This window comes from Carassius carassius, chromosome 38, assembly GCF_963082965.1.
Source record: "Carassius carassius chromosome 38, fCarCar2.1, whole genome shotgun sequence".
NCBI lineage: Eukaryota > Metazoa > Chordata > Actinopteri > Cypriniformes > Cyprinidae > Carassius > Carassius carassius.
Genome location: NC_081792.1, coordinates 17,863,749 through 17,879,070, shown reverse-complemented (window position 1 = coordinate 17,879,070; position 15,322 = coordinate 17,863,749). Strand labels below are relative to the sequence as shown.

The 15,322-nt window shown below is 35.1% G+C and overlaps 1 protein-coding gene across 9 annotated transcripts in view; it reads right to left on the bottom strand.

Moving 5' to 3' along the window:
- Nucleotides 1-15,322, bottom strand: part of LOC132119453 (liprin-alpha-2-like) — an 86,038-nt gene that overhangs the window by 69,531 nt on the left and 1,185 nt on the right. The window lies entirely within an intron of this gene.

Genomic DNA, 15,322 nt, shown 5'->3' with positions numbered 1-15,322 from the left:
CTCCATTTGTCCATTATTTATTTCTAAAGATACATGACAATGTATAAAGGGCTCCATTACCTCCTATGTTACATTATGGCCCCGTACAGTGTTGGGACACTTTCTGCATGAACTAGTTCAAAGTTCAGTTCACAAATTTTAAAATGAACTAGTTCAGTTTATAGTTCAAACTTCAACATTTTGAACTAAGTTCACAGTTCCAAAAATGAACTAGTTCATAGTTCTTTTTTTCCATATGTTGCTGCGAGCTATTATTTTTCAAAATTATTGCCACAGCCCATATAGAACCACAGACAGCAATTATTTTATCAGTTTTAACACTGAAGCTATGCGTCAGATTTCGTGACACCTTTTTGGATGGCTGCAACCCCTTAATTAAGTTTATGAAAGCTGGGAGATGACAACGGAGCAAAGTTTGGGGCAAAGTTTGCACAGAAAAGTGAGATTTCTCCCATCCTCACCGACCTTGTCATAAACATCATAAAATTCTTTTAAATGATCATACGCCTCCTTGCTACATGCTGCTGTAGCCTCCATGCTTTTTTTTTTTGATGAAGCATCACGCATGCGGCGGACGGCGGTGCGACACTGGTGGCTGGTCAAACAGGACCACTGAGTTTCTGATCCATTAATCTCATTTAATAAGTGCTCAAAATTCATTGGCCAATGGCGGCCATGTTTTTTGAAAGACACAGATGTCCTTATAAACATTTGTGGCATTTTGGACCAGGAAATCCCTATATCGGTTGCTACAAACAGAAGATTTAACTGCTTTCATTGATTCAACGTGACTAATAAACACACGACTATGACAATATATGGTTTATCTGAGTTTGTCTTATTCTAATTTTTATTATAATAAATTATATAATAATGCAATGCTAATCAACATAACATTTATCACAGCTAAGAATACTATAAAATATGTTGCGTGCCTTATTCGGTGTAAGAAGCCACATCATCGCACAGGATTTACTTCAAACACTCGCCTGACATTATGAAACGAGTTTATAATAAAAACATGTTATTAAATGTGGTATTTGCATGTGCTTTCAGATGTAGCAGCATTTACTACACAGAGCCGTAGTTCACTGACAAGCTACACAAACAGCTTTCATAATCGCAGAACGATTTCTTCTATTTCATATTGTCTGCAATTATGAATGCAATTTTTGCGTAGCTTGTTAGTGAACTACTGCTCTGTGTATTAAATGCTACTCCATCTGAAAGCGCGTGCTGGAGATTTACAACTGATTAAAGAACCAGCTTTACCTACAAGATGCATATGACAAATCACATTTAATTAATTGTGCAGGCCTACTTTAACCCATAAATAAAGTTATGTAAAACCGCTTTCAAAGTTTTTCAGAAGTGGTAACATCTCCTCTACCTCTTCTCTCCCAACGGGAATCATTAACCCAGTTAGGACCTCATTAAAAGTCTTGCCTGCCTAAATTGATTTCTTTAGCCCGACTTTACAGAATCAAATTATTCAACAATTATAATCAAGCCACTTAAGCTACACTCCACGCTTCCTATGTCACCATGTAATTGTCCACATGATTGCTATGCTACATAAACTGACTGGTTCCTTTAACAGAGCTTGTCTGACTGCTCATATTTTCTTTATTTCTTACTATACCTTTGGGGCATGCAAAAATTTATGTCCGGCTCAGTGGATGACCTATTTATCATGACAGAAGCGAAATTTACTTGAACCTCTTTGGATATTTTCCTCTCCATTGATTTTTGAGTCAAGCTTGGCACCTTCTTGGCAACGTGCATGTCTTGATGTCTCGGGGGTTGTTTTCAAGGATATGCCAGGACTATGCGTATTAGTCAAGGATTTGGAAATGCTTTTAAATACTCGAACATCATTTAGTGAATGTGTTTCCAAGTGCATGCGTGAGCGAAACAATGTTTATGACAGCCAAAAAAGAGAGCTAATTTTAATGTAATTAAATTGTATTATTATCCCCGTGAAAGTCATGAAGGAAATAGACAGTGTCTAATTGAATATTCAGCTGTGGCTGCCTATAATTGTTGTGTCTTCCATGACATGCCACAATAAACCAGCTCTGTGAATGGACAGGCTGGTGGGAGATAATACTAACTCACAAACTCAAGCCTGTCGTAGAGAGGGACGGTTAACATGTAAGTAAATAACACAGATGTTATCTAGAAAGGAAACTTATCAAGTGATGTGTCTGCTCAAGTATTAGGGTAGAGAGAGGAGTAAACTGTGCCACCCAAGCTGTTTTCTTTTTCTTTTCTTTTTAACGCCATACCAGCTTCTTTAGCTATACTAATAGCAAGAACCAAATTAAATTATTTGAAAATAAAACTGAATAAGGTGTTCAAGATGAATTTATGCAAAATCCAATTAGATTAAATTTGGATTCACTAGGATAAATTCACTTGGTAAAAAAACAAAAGAATGTTAATATATGCTAATTTGTTCATAATATGAACAAAAATGTTTGTGCAACTCCTTAGTGTCCCAAGTTGTATTTAAGTTGTCCTCTAAGCAAAGAGAAATGAGACGGAGATGAGACAGAGGATAAAGTAATAATCCAAGTAATATTTCAGGATGTGTGCAATCAACTGAAATTAGAAGAGAGTATCTATAACATAGGACCATAAAAACATGACTTTTCTAAATAAATAAACACAACCATATTCCAAATGCTTATTTTCCATTCATTTTCTTTAGCATTTTTAGACAGATTTCTATTTACGATACGGCAAAGAGCAACTGGCACAGCTTACCCAGTACAATCTGAAACACAAGCTAGCATTTTGGGAAAAATGCTTCATTTAATAATTCATGACCAACCTTAAGCTGAATAAGTTGAATGGTTTTATACACTGGCTGTTCACCAACGTTTACATTATTTTTGAAATCAGTATCCATTTGCTATAAATATGATATAAAACTAATTTAACTTGTCATGTAAAACTTAACTTGCAAAAACATGCACTAACATGAAAACAATGTACACAATTGTGCACAGTTTGCTAAATTTAGGGGCACTTACCCACTGACACATCTTTCCCCACTACCCCCCTCCTGCCTTTGACCCACTCTTCACTGATCCGGTTTTAAAATAGATGCCACTATGAGTCACGCTCATTCCCCTAAAAGGATCCAAAGCGAGTTCAAGTAGTCCATCTTGTGTATGAAATCTTCCTTGTCACCTTGTTTCAGTCCAGTAAGAAACGGAGATGCTTTCATTGGCTCCTCAATGAAATGAGGCTATCGCATCCATGTTCGGTTTATCCGTGGGGGCGGGTGTAATGGCCAATGATATTTCTGTAACTGGACTCTAAATTGACTGCCTCAATGACTACATTGAGTGATTAATCACAGTGCTGTCAAACACTGAAATAGTTTTACTATGTGCTCATGCAGCAGCGGACAAACAAAGATAAATTATGCCTTTGTATTGGGTGTTTTGATTACAGCACACAACAAATACACAATAGTGCATTACTGAGCTACTACTGTGCTCTAGTCTTAATTGTCTAAAAGAAAATTCATAGATTGCCTGGTGTCTGAAAGACACTGTAGTAGTGCTGTGTTCGATACATCGATATACTGTATATTGTACCGTGGTACAGTTATGGAGGCCCTTCATAATGCAGAGGTCAACTGCCTGCTCTGCCAATAGTTAGAAATGGCCCTATAGTAAGCTATGCAGTGTTTAATTAACAGCTGTTTTACTAAATTCTGCTGAGGTAAAATTTAGTCCAGTCCCGTATCGTGATACCTGTCGTATCGTGACCTCTGTATTGCGATACATATCGTATTGTGACTTTGATGGTGAAACACAGCCGTACACTGTAGACCACAAAAGGTATTGATAACTTATTGAGGGAGGTACTATTATTAGGACGTCAATATATACCTTTAGCTGGCCTTGAAATGTGAGCGCAACATGATAGCAAATATCATCAAAAAGGTACAGTGCATTCTTTTAAAAGTATTTTTCTCCAGAGGCCTAGCTCAAAGATTTGTGACATGTGGGGGTAAATAACCTGAGCAATCATCGGACATTATTTATAATAAATAGACAATATGGAGCTTAAGGAAGATGTGTCTCTCTGCAGAGACATTAAAGAATCAAGGGTTTGAAAGATGTATTTCAGGAAAATTATGATGTATAGATGATACGTGAAAGTTTGGAAGAAAATAAAGTTAGAAAGATGAAAGGGTGAAGTAGATCATATCTATTTCCACAACATTAACTCACAGGTCCTTACATCTGAACAAAGCCATTCTTATTTTAGAATTATCTTATTAAATTAAATTAAATTAAATGCAGAGCACGAATTCTGAATATGGGTCACCATACTTGGCTGTATGTCACGTCACTCACATATCATAAAGGAGGAAAAATTTGAGAAATAAAAGACAGAAAAACAAAAGAGACAATAGAAATAAAGAGAAGATATAAGTAAAAATGAGAAATTGAAACAAGGTGAGATAAGGTATGATAAGATTAAAAAAAAAAAAACTAGCTGTAAAAAAAACTGAATCTTTCCTAGCAAACAGTGAAGTATAAGTAGAAGCACAGGAGAAAAAATCTCTGTGAAACATTCATAAGCCTCTTCAGTGTACTTTTCCTCAATATCCTCATCTGATTTATGCATCCATCTCTTAGAAACGCTAAAGCTAAATCAACTAAGCATAAATTTTACATCTTATCCTTAAATACCCACATACAGCCTCCTCACCATGTGCTAATGCTACCACTATGACTTTTTAAAGAGCGCTGGGCCTCAGAAGGGTTTGACACTCCATTGATGTTGCGGGAGCATTGCAGAAGGTTTAGAATGGGCTGTTTTCTGAAAAACCGCAGTCACACTGACAGTTAAGCCCTCAAGGGGAAATGCTTTCTTGTTCTTGGCCTGAGTGACAGACAGCTGAAGTTAATGTAGTGCACACAGATCAACATACCTGACATATTATGTGCTTCTGTACTATTCTGGACATCTGTACTGACAGATTATACACTGCAGGTTTACCAGGCAGAGCGGCCAACAATGACAGAGCATGTTGTCCTTTTCAGAAGAAAATCTGTTTTACTAGCTATCTAGGTGCTTCGTGAATGGATCCTTATTGTACCAGGACTGTGAATGTTCAGCGCTGGAGTTTTATTGAAGCATTAGTCATCATATCTCTACATTCATTTATGCTTGGAATAATCTGTCTGTTAATACACACAAAAATAATGTTTGCTTAGACTAAATAGGCCAAATTGGGATCCTAAAAAGTTATGCAAAGAAAAAAAAAAAAAACATGAATGATTGCACTTCATTAAGATGTGACAGTTTCCATGTCACCCCATCTGATGGCAAGAAGGGACAAATTGGCATCTCGGTGCGCTGAGAGCCTTTGGTGGCAGATGGTTTGGCAAACCTACAGAGGCTACGAGATGGCATCAAGCTGCATGAAAGCACTCATAGCAATATTTCATTAGTGTTCAAGAGTCTTTACGTGATCGCACAAAGGAATGAACTCTAGTCAGGGTTGTGCATGGCACAGCGGGGACATCACAAGACACCAGCCGTGAGTGTGGCTGGCAGTGAGCTTCAATTGTGGCTGAGCAGCACAGAAAACAAAGAAACACCTTCATCTTTACTGTTAAACTTTGGCGACTAACTCAACTTTGCTGTTAAACTTTGGCGACTTACTAGCTGTTTGTGCTATAGACATGAATGATACCCCAAATTGGGGTAAGATAAGTTGTTACAAAAAAATAAAAAATTAAATTAAATTAAATTAAATAGAATAAAATAAAAGCCGTTTATATCACTTGCATCTTTGTTGTATCGTTTGTATTTGTTTTTGTCTTTTTATTTATTCTTAATTGTTTTTCAATTGCATATTTGTTTAGTATATTCCTAAAGAATTCCTATGACAAATCATCTAACTTTATTGGTATTGATTATGTATCTCATACCATGTAGTTTGTTGAGGATGTGCTTTTATGCTGTTACTTTCCTACATGATCAAACAATATATTTTAAAATTTAATTTACTCCTGTGATGGCAAAGTTGATTTTTCAGCATCATTACTCCAGTCTTCACTGTCACATGAACCTTCAGAAATCATACTAATATCATCCCTTCTATGCACACCTTGGCAAATAATCACCATTGGCTTGTACATTTTTTTTGTTTACTCTCCCGACTACTTGATATATATATATATATATTAGTGGTGGGCTGTTATCGGCGTTAACGTGCTGCGTTAACGGGAGACTCTTATCGGGTGATAAAAAAAATAACGCCGTTAATCTATTCTCAAAGTTGTGTTGGGAGCTGGGTCTATATTAAGCAAGCTATGATGACTTTCACCTTGATATTTTAGCGCGGATGTATACCTAGCCAAATCTGTAGGGGGCGAGAACGAGTCTTTAAACCTGTGTCTATGCCTACTGTGAAATTACCACATCAAACATGACGTGCTAACATGGATGCAGCCGAAGCCGCCGGGTTTGCTTCAGGGAATTTTTTAAGGTTGTTTGCACATTGTGCAATGTGGAATTCGTTTACAGCTTTCTCAAGCAGTTTGTGATGCATTTTGGAAACAGGAGATGAGCCCCTGGTCTAATGCACCACCTGTCTTGAGAAACCCATTCTCAAAGACTTAACGTTACTTTTAGTCATTATTTTATTTGGGTAGCACACATTCTGAATGCCTACGGTAGAATTCAAATGAGCCATTTTAATTTTGATTAATCTAGATTAATTCCAAGATTACATTGAGATTAATCTAGATTAAAAAAATTAATCTATGCCCACCACTAATATATATATATATATATATATATATATATATATATATATATATATATATATATATACAGTACAGACCAAAAGTTTGGAAACATTACTATTTTTTATGTTTTTGAAAGAAGTTTATTCTGCTCATCAAGCCTGCATTTATTTGATCAAAAATACAGAAAAAATTTTAATATTGTGATATATTATTACAATTTAAAATAACTGTTTTTAAATGTATTATACTTTAAATTATCATTTATTTCTGTGATGCAAAGCTGAATTTTTAGGATCATTGTCACATGATCCTTTAGAAATCATTCTAATATGATGATTCATTATCAAAGTTGGAAACAGTTCTGCTGCTTAATATTTTTTCAGAACATGTGATACTTTTTTAGGATATTTTTATGAATAAAAAAAAAAAAAAAAAAAGAAGCTATGTTTTTAAAATATAAATATTTTGTAATAACAATATACACTACTGGTCAGTAATTTGGGGTCAGTCATTTTTTTTCTTTCTTCTTTTTAAATAAAATCAATACTTTTATTCAGCAAGGATGTGTTAAATTGATAAAAAGTGATAGTAAAGAAAATATTTTATTAGAATAATTATTATTAGAATTCTTTTTTTTTTAATAAATGCAGTTCTTTTTAACCTTTTATTCATCAAATATATTAGACAGCACAACTGTTTCCAACACTCATAATAAATCAGAATATTAGAATGATTTCTAAATGATCATGTGATAGACTGGGTGTTACATGTGACACTGAAGGCTGGAGTAATGATGCTGAAAATTCAGCTTTGCATCACAGGAATACATTTTTTTTAAGTATATTCAAATAGAAAACTATCATTTTAAGTTGTAATAATATTTCACAATATTACTGTTTTTTTCTGTATTTTTGATCAAATAAATGCAGGCTTGATGAGCAGAAGAAACTTCTTTCAAAAACATAAAAAATAGAAACGTTTCCAAACTTTTGGTCTGTACTGTATATATATATATATATATATATATATATATATATATTCTGAATGATTCCACCAAATCAAATCAAATATGCTGCTCATCCATTGAACAAAGTTGGAATATTGTGCTTTAAAACTCTCATGCATGCACTGTTCAAAATGAGTGAAGGCGAGTGAAATATCTGCATGAAACTTGTACTCTGCCTCTAATTCAACACTGGCAAACTAAATGTAACAATTTATAGACATTATTTGGTCACCTAGCATGGAAATTGGTTGAATATGCTAATTTGGTGCTAAAAAAAATCTTATCATCAATACTGAAAATACTCATGTCTTTTTTTTCTTTTAACCAAGAGCACATATGCTATTATATGCTTAAAAATCACCATCTCAGTGAGCAAACATCTCCTGTTTCCATACTTCAGCAGTTTTAGACTGTAATTATTTTTAAATCAACAGCCTTTTTTCCCTAAATGTTTATTCTAAGAACTATCATTCATATTCTGCATTTCTTAATTCATTAGGACCTTAAAGATTTGACAGGCCTTAAAAATAAATAGCCTATATTCTGATAAAAACCTTTCTTGTCAACTGTTTCATGGATTATCCACCCCCTTGCAAAAAAAGGAGCCAGCGAACTTTGATTTTTCCCTATAAATCCCATATTTTTGATAACTTTACTTTGTCACAATGCCAAAATAGGCAGCTATTTAGCCAGTTTATTTCCTAACTATATAAAAACTGGCATAAAATGAGTCACAGACACAAAAAAGTCACAGCATCTCAAAACATAAAAATAGAACAAGTCATGCGAGTCTACACTCCTTGCATTCTCCTCTCTGCTCGCCTATACAGTATAATTCTCTGTAAAATACAAAAACGCTTTCATTTTAACATGTGACGCAAGTCAACATTTTAGCATGATCTACAAAAAGCTGTCAAACTGCACTCTTTCCCAAACTCTGTAATTCACACCTTGTCTCCAAACATCTCACAGACCCGCACACAGTAACTGCCCTAAGACTAATCCCTTAAGATACTCAAAAACTCTCCCGCTTGCTCTGTGACTTTGCTACACTCTTTCACTTTTAGTCAAGTCACCAAAGCTCCCTTCCTAATCCTCTACCACAGCATCTGAGCGGCATTACGCTCATATCACGCCTGGAGGAGAACACACCAAAGATTACAGACCAATTCCACTTAGAATTATTTAAGGGTCCGTACATGACAAAACATTGGCATGACAATCATAAACTCAGTCCACCGTGAGTCTCTTCTTGATTTTTATATGGTTGGTTCTACAACCCTAGATCTCAGAATCCCACAAGTGACCCTTAGACTGTAAGATTCTTGAAGGAAAATGTCGAATGAAATTGCGAATCAATTTTGCCTCTCTTATTTATCAAGGGCCCTTGTCTCCTCTCAAAGCTGATGTTAACATAAAGCTATAGATAGCAAAATGGCTTTAAAACACAAACATAAAGAAAAGCCATCTTGGATTAATAACAGCCCTTTCCTTCTAATATTTCCTTTGGGAAACCTGCCTGAAACAATCATTATTGCATTTGATGCAGGTATAGTCAACAAATAACATCATAAAAGTAAATGTCCTTGGCATTTATGGTTCCATTAAAATAATAGTTTAATTTAAAATAATAGTTCACCCACAAATAAAATTTTGCTGAAAATGTAGTCATCCTTAGGTCATTCAAGATGTGCATGAGTTTGTTTCTTCTACAGATAAGGATAAATTTTGCAGTACATCACTTGCTCACCAATGGATCCTCAGTGAATGGGTGCCATCACAATCAAAACATCTGATAAAAACATTACAATAATCCACACAAATCCAGTCAATCAAATAACATCTTAGGAAGCGAAAGGCTGAATGTTTATAAGAAACAAATCAATCAAGAAATGTTTAACTTCAAACGAATCCTCCATCCATAAGATTGCTTTATCCAGTGAAAAAGTCGTCTTGTCTGAATCAGGAGAAACATATGTGAGGATGAAGTACTGTTAACAAGAAAAAACAGTCCAAAACAGTTCTAAACAAATATGTTGTTGGATTTTGATGTGAGAGGACAACAGGGGTTTCTTGGACTGAAAGCGATGATTTAAAGTTAAAAACATCTTTATTATAAATGTGTTTCACAAAAACACACAGCTTTTCAATTCACAAGATGTAAATTGATGGACTGGAGTCATTGTGGATTATTGTTATGTTTTTATCAGCTTTTTGAATTCTCATGATGATGGCACCCATTCACTGCAGAAGATCCATCAGTGAGCAAGTGATGTAAATTTTTTTACAAACGAAACAAACATTTTTGTTACTTGGAATTACCTTAGTTTTCAGCCAAGATTTCATTTTTGGGTAAACTATTTCTTTAACCTCCTTGGAACCTTTCCACTGCACAAAAGGTGTTATTTTTTATTTATATTTTTTTTTATAAGAACTGTTTGCTAAAAGTGCAGCTTAACACAAGTTATTTTGTCTAGGAAAACAGGAGCAAGGTTTTTCTAACTTAATTGTACTTGTAAAGCCGTCTGGGGAAAAATACTAAAATAGGAAAATGTTGTTAGAGATCAAGTGAGAATATTGTCCTTTTCTCCATCACTTCTGTACGGTCGGCTGTGCGCTGCAAGCTCGAGCGCACAAATGACTTCAGACATAAGCCGGCCACATGCTTCAGGGTGCTCCATTTTAGTTTAATTACATGCACAAATATTAAATACAAATAAAAAATAAAACATCTGTGTGATTTCGCAGCAGAAGAAAAATGATGTGAAAGGGCAGATCTAAATTTCAATCAGCTGCAACAGAAACCACGAGCCAGCTGACCTAAAAGATCTCAAGTGCTAAATGCCTAACATACTTTGATGTCAAGGTGGTCCGCATTAATAAAAAACCAAACAATTTCCTGAAAAACACAAGAATACATAAGAAATGGATTTATGGATGCTTGACAGAGCATGCACCGAAATATAAACCGTAAATAAAGATAAATCAATGAAAATAAAGAGTGTTGCATTGTCCAAACAAATAAATAGTGGGATGTGTGAGGTCAAATCGACAAATCGCCCGCAGCTGCTGGGGGAGGGTCACGCTGGAGGTGTCATGCTGGAGATTACGGCAGCTGCCAAAAGCCATGTGATCCTGTTTTCACACCTGTGCTGGCATGGTACCAGTCTGCAATAGTGTGAGGATACTTTAGTACTGTTTCCTTCTCGTATTATAAACAAATGTAAACTGAATTTGTTGATTTGATCAAACATAATTATCCCGGCAGAGAGAAACAGCAATGGCATTTTCTGTATCATGTTGTCTCTATAATATTGGCCCAGCTGCCTAAAATTAAACCGTCATCTGGACTGCACTGTTCTCTGAGAGTAAAGTGTAAATTTTCAGAGACTTTGCAAAACTGAGACATCCTCTAATGAGGCAGTGATGAGAAAATAGCATCTATTGATCAGGCTCATCTATCACTGAGAGCTGGGGAATGCTGAGTGAAGAACAGCTCATGTTATTCCAGGGGTTCATTAGGCAGATGTTCTGGGGTCTATTATCAAAAACATTAATGCTGTAAGGATTAAGATATTGTATACTCGTATAAAATAGGTAAAAAAATCTTCATTGGAGCGGTACCCTTTCAATATATATAATTTAAGTATTAATATGTACGCTTTAGTTAATAATATATATATACCCTTTGCGGTAAATAACATAAAATTCTACCTACTGAAAAGGTACCACCCAGTGACCATTTTTTTCTGAGAACTCAAGATATAAAAAAAAATGTTGAGAACTAAAAAATGGAAAACTAAGGCTAGGCTAGGGAATATCGAAAAACCATGATCTGCTGAAATTTCAGTGACAATATAATTTATTTGGCTATTAAGTTTGCTAAAGACTCATTTGGGATCAGATTTCTGAATGTACTTAAAATATTTATCTTATGTATTCATCAAAAATATGTTAATGACAGTAATCTCATAAAAATATATATATATATATATGTTTTCCATATCTCTTGAAACATATGAATGTGATGGCAAATCTTAATTTTCAGCAGCCATTAACAGCAATGTAAGAGTCTTTACTTTTCCCCCCAAAGAAATTAATTAATGACCCCAAAACTTTGAATGGCATACAAAAATTTATTATTTAAACTACATTTTATTGTATTTACAGTCACTCTTAGAAGCCATTAAACATCAAATTTCATCAAAAATCGCACTGCTGGTTGACAATTTTCAAAGGAATTTGATTTTAATCTATTTCAAACAGGGAAAAGGACATCAAAAGGCAGTGTTCATCAGATACCCAAGCACAAAGAAGCAGAATAGCTGTCTCAAGTCTCCCGGGCAAGACTTGACAGAGTATTCTTGTGTTTCAGACATACACTGCTGCAGAATCCACCCCGCCACAGATCACACACAGAGCTACGGTGATCAAACGGATCCCTTTTGCTATTTAGTACAGCTTTATTCAAGGACTTCTTAGAACAACAGCTTGGTGTGGTGGCCAAATAAAACAATCCCACACTTGACCTCCATTCTACAGAAGCGAGCAGATGACTCAAGATTTAACTGCTCAACTCAAGAACCATCTCCACATGCCAGTGCCTCTGACCATCACACAGCTCCTCCCTACAGCAGAAGAGAGAGACAGTCTGGCATTTATCCCCGCTCAGTGCATGGCATTAGGACAGTTCACCAGCCCTCATCTGCACTCCAGTTCTCCCTGAATGGGCAAACACATTTGACTGACAGCACTGCTGAGAAGCCAACATCTCTGAGAGACTATAACTCAAGAATGAGAAGGAGGATGCTAACTCGGCACTGTGGTAAACCCCACGAGTGCACAGGACTCACCAGTTGTCTTTAAGATGACCCTGCAGAATCAAGTCTGTTAATGTATCATCACCATCATCAATACTGTGATCCTGCCCCACATTAACAATAAACTCAAAATCGATAACACAGTTTAGATGAATTTCCAGGGCTTCACTTGACTACAGGATTAAAAGCACAGCTTTGTGTTTGCAAACCTACCCGTATTAGCTGCCTGACAGCAATTACAGACCACCAAAACAGAAGCGATCATCCACGGCAAGGTATAATTAGCTTCATATACACTATGGACAAAAAGAAAGGTGGTGTGCTCTAAATGACTCTATGGTCTATGAACACAATGCAAATAGGAAGTTATTCATTGAATCATAAAGAGACTGAACTGAACTGACAGAACTGATATTTTGTGATTTGTGTCATTTTCTATGTGACCTGATTCTACAGTCAAGAACTGAATTAAGATACACAGTAATAGACTGGTAAAATAAGATAAAACAATACAATACAATGTGAGACTTTGTGATAAGAATTTCTATCTGTACAAAAATAATAACTACAGATATAAATATACACTTTACTCTTCAAACGAGGTCAGTTTTTATTTGTTGTAAAACAGTTTTTTTTACATACTCTCCAAGGCTGCATTTATTTAAGAAAAAATACAGTACAGTATTGTGAAATATTATTGCATACATTAATTAATTATTTAAAATAATAATAATAATAAAAAATATTTAAGCTAAATTTTGAACAGTAGTGTAAGTCAGATACCATTAATAACGCAAAACAGATCGGGAGATATAGATTATTTACCAAGTGCCTCAAACTAAAATCCAAAGAATTGATATCATTAACTTCTCTAGCTTTTCATCCTCAAAAGCATTCTTTGCATGCATCAGCTCAGTACCTTATAAAGATGACTCGGTTTCACCCAGAAATTCAATCAACACAAGATTAGAACTTGCCATGTCAAGAAAGTGCTAACAGTCAGAGGTTCTGTGTCATTTGAGGATAAGTCAGGAGTTTTTAATGTAAACGTTGTCTGTAAACTACATTAATTGGCCTCTTAGCAACAGTCTCACATGCATCAAATGAAAGGAGGCATTTTGCTTTGAACAGTCCAAGACATGCAAGAAGCATGAGAGGAAGTCCAATTTTCCTCTAGAGACAGAACAGTGCGACATCTCTCAACCACAAAAGCTAGTCCTGGTTTCAGTTTACAGGGTTCAGTCACCGCCTTTTAAACTAGTTTGCAAGTAACAGTCTTAAAATTCTCCCACGGGCAGAGAGTTCCTGAAGATTCATATTACCCCGACTATTAACTGTCTGGATGAGCTGGATGACATACAGAAAACTGATAATAAGCTTGCATCTTGCATCTTTTTTCATCTTGTGGAAGATAAAATTGGAGGTTGGGAGACAGGGGGAAGGATGAATCGATAAATATCACTTGTGTCCTTGGCACTTGGCGAATGACCAAAAAGAACAACATGATATAGAAGAGACAATAGTGCAAACCATCTATGGTCAGTCCTTTATTATTTGAACCGAAGCTCAACGGACCACTAAGAGTGCATGCAGTGCATACACCTCACAAGGAAAAAAGTAAATAATTTTGATGCATTTTGCAAAAATGTAAAGCTTTTCTTTAAATTGTAACCTTGTTGCCATTATTTGACTGGGATACAAGCACAATCACCATTCACCACTGCTGACGTTTCTGACACACTGGAAATTCCAGTAAATGATGCACCTTTGTGAAAACAATAGTTTACCTGGCAACAGCTGTACCACAATGCATCCCCCATAACTGAGGGTGTCTTGAGTCTACAATCTGAATCTACAATTTTCATAGTCATGAAAATAAAGAAAACTCTTTGAATGAGAAGTATTATATATATACAGAGCTGGGTAAATAACTACATGTAATCTGGAACACGTAATCAGATTTCAAACATTAAGCACTTGTAATTAGATTAAATTACATTGTACTCGTAATCAGACTAAAGTTATTTTTTTATTGATTACATAATTACACATTATTCACACAATAGCTATTAATTATTCATAATTTAGTGATTCTCCCCAGTTCCTCTTTTTCATTTTTTTAATGTACCTTTCTAAAATAGCCTACTGCTTATACACATTGTGGACATTCACACAAAGACCAGGCACTAGTCTGTAATTACACAGATAACTGAGCCCCACAGCATTGAGCGCTGGATTTACAAAAATCGTTTTCATTTTAAGAAGTATTTCAACATTACATCAACTACTGATGAACATGTTGATTTTTATTTTAATTATCACTCAGTAGGTTATTCAACCATGTTGGAAGACTTTCAAATGCACAAATTCACGTTATTTCTAATTTACATGTAATGCAGGGTTTTTCCTGTATGTATATCTCAAATCCTTTAAATGTAGGCCTATTGCTTTTTAGTTAATTAAAGCATTCACAATGCTTAATTTTTAATTTCCCCTTATTAAAGCTGTTAGGTAACTTTGTCCTTTTTTACAATTTTAAAATGCGTTTTTGTTTCAAATTAAAGTTTGTAATGATGTGATTTACCTCACAGCTAGTTTTTTTAAATACCATGTGGAAAATATTTACAGGACCAAGGCCGATATGTAATGTTATTAAGCAGATATGTACTGTTGCACACTTAATACCAAGGTTTTCAGCAGTGGCCTTT